We start from the raw sequence: 7,763 nt of genomic DNA on the forward strand, positions 1-7,763 counted from the left end.
ATAAAAATATTTTATAGAATTAAAAGATTGTTATTATATACTCTGATACATTTTGCTATTTCCAAGATCGACGCTTCTAGGGTAGGGTTTGATACTTATAATAATAAACTTCGTACTTTAGTTGGCCTTTTTAACTGTTTTTTACTCTAGCGTCACTGATGAGTCTTTTGTAAACCAGACGCGCGTCTTATGCGAATACAAAATGTCAACCCTGGTATCCATGATGAGTTTTTTTTACTGAAAATCGCGAGCCAATTCATTAAAAATAACCATGTAGAGATAATGTATCGTTTTAGCAATACAGTTAACAATTCCATTTGAAGATATTGAAAAGAGTTGAACATGTTTTTAATAAATGCTTTGATACATTTCGTAGGTTATGGTTTGATACTAATGAAAATGTAGTTTTTTCTGAAACTATGAAGCCCACCACATGTCTTTGAGCTTGCAAAAGTAAAACAAAATAGATTTTTTAGTTATACCTTATTCGGCGTTTCTATTGGAAAACTATGAATAAGCAGGTACATTGTAAATGAGATATTTTTTAACAGCAAATGTCTTGAATTCTTAGTCGCTTCACACTGTTACGGCCAGAAAACTCCTTTAAATTGTAAACAACAAAATACACGAATCAATAATTCAATTTAATAATATTTATTATACAAAAGTTTACAAGAAGTATTACACAAATATTACTGTCAACTTAACTGTCAAAATATGAATATTCTCGGAATCCAATCTGAATATTACGTCCACTACTAAGGTCACATTCTAGTATGATGTTGTTTGTAGAATAAAGTGTCAATCCAAATGCTGTGAATACTTATGTCTATCGATGTCTAAGTCTGAAAGTTAAACGTCAGTGTCTGTATATATATAGTTGTCACGGAAACTTCTAGAACACTCAGGAAAAAGAATGTCCTAGTAAACAGCAACGGAAGTTTCTTGAAAAATGTAGAAGTTTAAATAACGCATCTTTTATTAGGATCGTTCTGGAATCGTTATGTAAGTCAAATGGAAAGTTCCAAACATTCCACCAGTATCTGTGATTGTTCTAGTAATTACTAAACTGCACAGCTATAAGATTATTTTGTAAACAACTATCAGGCCATACAACACAAATTAGGCCAGCATAATAAAATATAATAATTACAATAACATAGCAACACCTTTAACCTCCCAATGATTATTGTTATTTTTCATATTCTTGGTCGATTTATACATTTTTGACCTGTTCATTATTTTTATTTCTTTGATTCTTTCTCTATTCATACCTTCCCTTACCTAATGATTATCATCATTTATCGTATTCCTAGCCAATTTATACTATTCCTGACCTGCTGATTGTTCTAACTTATCAAAGTCTTAGTCGATCAACACATTTTCGCATCTGTCATTATCTTTTTTTTTTTTATTAACTTGCGCTTTGTTAAACCTCATCTTTCTTTTGTTAGAAATCAATTCTTATGTAAAATTTTCTTTCTCTCTTCTGTATTTCTTATTGTGACGTCATGATTGATTGATTGCTGGTGTTTTAACGCCACGTTTAAGTACCAATTTTGGGCTATATCGTGGCGACCAGTTTTGATTGATGGAGGAAGTCGGAGTGTCCGGAGAAAACCACCGACCTACATGACGTCATATAAAAGGCGACCACGTCTGATGACATAAAAGATCATTTGTTTTGGTAGATTCAATTCATTTTGAATTTTCTTGGAGTTCAGTGATTTTACTTTTTTCACGACAATTAAGTTGTAAATATTAAATCGCTCGACAAGACTCATGTTTTAGATTTAAAAAAATAACTGTCTCGAGCGGATAAAAATCATATATCCATTGAACCACAAATATATGTGACGTATAAAATTTTCTGACGTCAGACACGTGAATCAATAAATGTGTTTGTAGGTAGATGTTTTTTTGTGTTCTGTTAAATTGTTCCTTTTAAAATTGTTTCACGATGATGACTGCTGTTCCTATATTTTGACTATTTTATTTATTATGTCTGTTTAGTTCACGCATCATTGTAAATATAACGGAATTTGATGAAACTGACATCAAAGTAAGAGGTTTAGCGCTATAAAACCAGGTTTAATCCACCATTTTCTACATTTGAAAATGCCTGTACCAAGTCAGGAGTATGACAGTTCTTGTCCATTTGTTTTTGATTTGATTTGTTTTGTTATTTGATTTTGCCATGTAATTATGGACTTTCCGATTAGATATTCCTCTAAGTTCAGTATTTTTGTGATTTTACTTTTACCACGCTACATGCAGTGGTAAAAGCTATATGTATCGAGTCGAATCCGATTCGTTAGATTGCACTTTTTCTAATGCACAATTAAACAAACTGGTCCTCATTTGAGAATGTATCTTATATATAATAGTTAAATTGTTTTATCAACTTGCTAGCTATCATATACGATAGCTATGTTTCATCTCATAGAGACACAGCTTGAGATTTTAAACAAATGTATAAAGGTAAAGAGACGGTTAGTACCGAATTGAAGTATACATTTTAATTATAATAAGTTCGAAGCATATACATGTTAAATATGTACCGCAAAACCCTCTATTTTGAAGGTTGAAAAAATAGTAATAAAATGATCTTTCCAGTTAAGAATATGCTTTTAAAAACACTTTATAGCAAAAGTTGCATAGTCGTATGGAATAGTAAATTGTCAATATCTGTAGAAGTAAAACCTATACAGGATGAAAAAAGTATATATACAATATCTCAAAACGTTAGTTTATCTCTATAGATTTTAATAAAATTTACTAATATATACAGTTCAATAAACATTTCATGAAGAATGAAAAGCTCCTTTGCCTTAAATATAATTACTCGGTAAACAATTCACAGTTCACAGTATGCTAAATGTACCTGATGAACTTTTTTTTATAAAGTTAATTCAAAATTTGCATATATGTAATTGAAATTGTCAAGAATATTTACCCTTTGCAGTCATGGGAACTCGTCGATCCTTCATCGACATTATGGTTGGGTGTCTTCCTCATGTGAAAACCCCAGGTACGGGAATACCACTAAGTAAGCCGTTAAACCTGGCGAACCGCGGCATAGAACGCAGCAAGAAATAAAAAATTACCTCTACGAAATTACCAATAGTGTGTTCTTTCTTAAAATTCATACTTTTCGAATGGATAAAAAATAACCTGGTTTTTAAGTGGTGCATAAAAAACAGATGTTAGCAGTCAAATCTATAACACTTTGGTTGAATTTATAAATGAAACTGGTAACTTCAATTTTTTGCAAACACATGTATGGCTATGTTTCAAATTTCTAGTTCATATATTAACCAAATTAAGTCAGAAATATCGTTTAATAATATGCTTACAAGACTTTTAAACTGACAATTTAGACAGAAATTTGAACTTTTATAGATACTTGAGCATATATTATACGTGTTATAGTAAGATCAGAACTGGGGACAGAGGCAGGATTGGATACTTTATATAATATGAATGATGAAATGATCTTCTATCAAATTATACATTTATATTATTCTGAACTTTTTTTAATTTGATATAAGAATAGTTCTATAGAGTTTCTATCAATTTCATGCCAAAACATGTACATTATAGGATAGGCTGATAATAATAACCGTCTTGTTTTCAGGATGGGGAAATAAAATGTACTGTGTAAGCGAAAATTAATAGTACATCCAGTCATTGCCTTTTTGATTTGGTTCTGATAAATTTATTTGTAGTGTTGTGATGAAAGAGTGGGTTTTTTTATCTGTTTGAAAAAATGTTAGTATAGGTTACGCTTTGTAATGGAGCGGTTTTACATACCACTCCTTTCGGACAATATTTACTATTCATAGATATTTTGTTTCCAATTCTTGGATATATCTTTTTACTAAACGTCATAGTAAAAGAACATTTTTTAGCAGTAAAAGGAATCGCAGACAAATTAACCCTTTATGTCCACGAATCATCTGGATGAATAAAATATTCATGAGAATTGGATATAATTAAATAGTGCAAGCTTGATGGGCAGTTACATTGTATTCATACATAAAAATGTATGAGAATCGCCGCTTACAATAAGCGTTAAGATGTTGATAAATATAAAACCTGTGACAATTTTATTTAAAGTGTATAACAATTAACGACTCAAAACACCTTCCAACAGATAATTAAATTGCTAGCACACTTTTTTAATACTTTTATATTAGAGACATTTTGTTGATTTACGCATGCCCTCTTATAAGGCTTTTAACACGCTTATGAAGTGACGAATGCCTTTACCAAAAATACTTCATTTTCTAATGAAATCCAGTATGTAACTACATGTAAATATATATTCAAATGTGTACAGTTCCTTAGGACTTACTTGACAACAACAGATTTGTAATTCAGCTTTAAATCATATATTTTGTTGTTTTTTTTTTAAATCCGTGAAGAAAATATTGGAATACACGTTAAATGTAAAATCGACAGTTTTTATGATGTTTCCCAAATTATTATTTGTAACACAGGACTTCCAACATATTAATTTCAACAGATCTTAACTCAAAAGCAAAACAATACCATCAACTTGTTGCATTATTTAAAAAAAAATTAAGCAATATATTGAGTTGTTCATTATATATATTTTGCGTTAACGTTGCTTATACGGTACAATACAAAATAAAAAGAAAATTCCATAACCAACAACAAATGATACCTAGACACATAAGCTAAAAAATAACTTTAGGTAAATTTTCTTGCTCATCGGGTGTAACAACATGTGCCACGAAACATGAAGTGATTGACAGGGATAAAACCAGTTACATAGTGCACTTAATATAACAATGTTCTACACAAAAAGAAAATAATTTTTAGACACAGAAACTGCATGAAAAATACAGTGAACTATTTTATTTTTTATATATAAGTTCAAGGTACTGACCGATAGGACTTGACTGTCCGTATATAATATCTGGAAATCGAATATACGGTACGATTCAACATAACATTTTGACTGGATAGTATAATATTCCTAACTAGAGTGACGCATTAACAATTGCAAGCAAACGAAAAATCAGTTTTAAATATTATCCTCCATTGCCTGAGTGAGGTACATTTATGTATTTTATAAACACAAATGATAGCATAAATTTAAAAGTATGTGAACTAATAAAATCTGTTTAAAATTATACACATGCAGATAAGTTATCACATCAAAAGGCATGAAGTTTACTGCACCATATCCGCATTTCTACAATTAGTGTATCTTCAGAGATACTAGAGGCCAAATTAACATTTTAAAAAAAGCTTCCGAAGCTGATCAATCCAAAAACGAAATAAATGTTACGAAACCAAGTAGTGAATTATCATGAGAGGAGTATTACATATAGCAATCGTCTCTCATTTTTTTATATACTTCAAACTAATGAAAACAATCACAATATTTCATTTATTAGTTATTTTTTTTTTAAATATTTCAATAAATGAAAACAGCTCTTTATGAAGTTTATTCGTCCGGTTTTCTACATTGACCTCCACCAGAAACGTTTAGTGCTGAATTTTTGAAAAACCAATAACCAAATACCATATAAGAACCACACAAATTGTTGAGCTATTTCACAAAAAAGAACCTAAAAATAAAAGTGTAATACATTTTAAAGCCAATTTTGCCTAAGGTAGTTGACACCTTAGTTTATAAATAATTTCTAAACGTTTACCAATGTGTTACAATTGCACTTACCATAGTTGTGAAAGACCAACAAACTCAAAATGTGAAATGCGTATATCAAATTTAGTTTTTATATGATAACGGGATCTCAACCGTTACCAGCTATAAAACAATAACAGGTGAAATTGCATGTTTGATATATTGTTTTTCTGTATATAAAAAATCAAAAGAAAATGATTCTTTATAAATTTCGTGCGTCCGACCCACTCGTCTGGATTTAGCTTTGTTTAGACAGCGCAATGGGGTATAAATACCTGAATACGTTAAGAGCTTTGTAACTAAAAGAAACATAAACAAGTTGTAAAATCCACTTAGGGCATCTTTAAGCTTTAACATAAAATTAGATAAACTGCATGATTTGATTGTTTTTGACATATTAACAACTTCCCTTATGCAAAGGTGATTTTTAGATGTATTTGATCCATATGTTAAGATTTTTTTATTATCATTGACCTCTTCTACAGTTTCGGTTCTAATTAATACTTTCAAACATTAACAATTTATTGTTCCAGGTGAATTTAAATCGAGAAAAGCACTTCGAACGAGCAATTTAAGTGTTTTTATTTGTTTTCAATAGCGGGTCTCTAGCGCTGCCGATGGACTATCAGTACTCAAGGGTATCACGAGCTGAATAGTCAATACGACGGTACTGACAATGAAAAAACACCTTTATAAACATTGTCAGTTTATAATTTAAAAAAACATTTGATAAATTAAGGTTTAAATTTTAGGCTATCATTTATGTTTAGAACCTGTCTAGTCGTATAGATTTTCATATGATTGTATCGGTTCTTATGCATCATTGGCATTTAAACAATCCGTATTAAAAGTTTCTGGTGAAGGTGTATGAAGAAAATGGCGTCAGACGCATGCTTTCAATAACGAGTCCTTTTTTGTACACAAATCAGGTTTCCAGTATACAAAACTAGAAGCCTGTTGTCATAATTGATTAGTGTTTTAATACCACTTACTTTTTAATATATCAATTCACCTGCAAAGGAATGACATATTTATCGTCTAAGTATCATATGATATTTACCTTACATGAAAACATTTGACTATATATCTTTTTTTATCTTTTTTGTAGTATATTTTACCCATAAATTATTCAAATGAAGTACCAAGACAACAAATTTTCAACATTACAGCTAAACAATCCACTTTCACATTTATTACCGTCTAACCTTTTAGAATGAACATAACAATAAAAAAGTGATTATGTCTTTTAGTATACGTCATTTGACCATGGTTTCTATTTGATTCAATTTATGGTTTTGTATTCCCCTTTGCATTATTTATCTTCATAAGAATATGGTGCGTTGGTCTCATTTCAATTATATAAAATAATCAAACATTTTCAAAAAAGGTTAAAGGTATTCTTGTTGGACCTTTCTTGAAAAATGTACTTTTCCCTGTGAATTTTTTTACATCTTCGGTTGTCAAACATATAGGAAGATGTGGTGTGAGTGCCAATGAGATAACTCTCCATCCAAATGACAATTTATAAAAGCCTGAATAAATGAATTGTAGAACAAATTGTTGTACATATGAGCCACATTATTCTCACGCAGTCTTTATTTGTCATATGGCCAATGTGCATCAAATTTTTTTTTCTAAATAATGCTTTTGGAGTATTTACACAACTTAAACTACTGAAGTCAAAGTAATGAATGACAACTAAACGGTAATTCAAGTATACTGCTTTAGTAAGTTCTACATATAAAATAAATATATTCGTATCGGTTCAAGTAAGCACTAAAGTAGCTCTTACACAAGTATAAAAACGATGTGGTATGAAATCCAATTAGATACATTTCTACAAAAGACCAAAATGACTCAGATATAAGTCACAGTTCGGCATTCGTGCAAAGCCCATACCGCAAGTAATACACTTTATTACGTTGAGCTTTCTTATGTCTAGATATCCGAAACAAATTGGACCGGCAATAGAACTTCTGTACTTCTGACATTGTCTGAGCATAATCAATGTATAACTAATAAATCATGAAGTCAGGAATTATGTTACCACAAATTACTCATAGTCTTTAACTTAATTCATTCA

This window comes from Mytilus galloprovincialis, chromosome 9 (assembly GCF_965363235.1).
Source record: "Mytilus galloprovincialis chromosome 9, xbMytGall1.hap1.1, whole genome shotgun sequence".
Taxonomy (NCBI): Eukaryota; Metazoa; Mollusca; class Bivalvia; order Mytilida; family Mytilidae; genus Mytilus; species Mytilus galloprovincialis.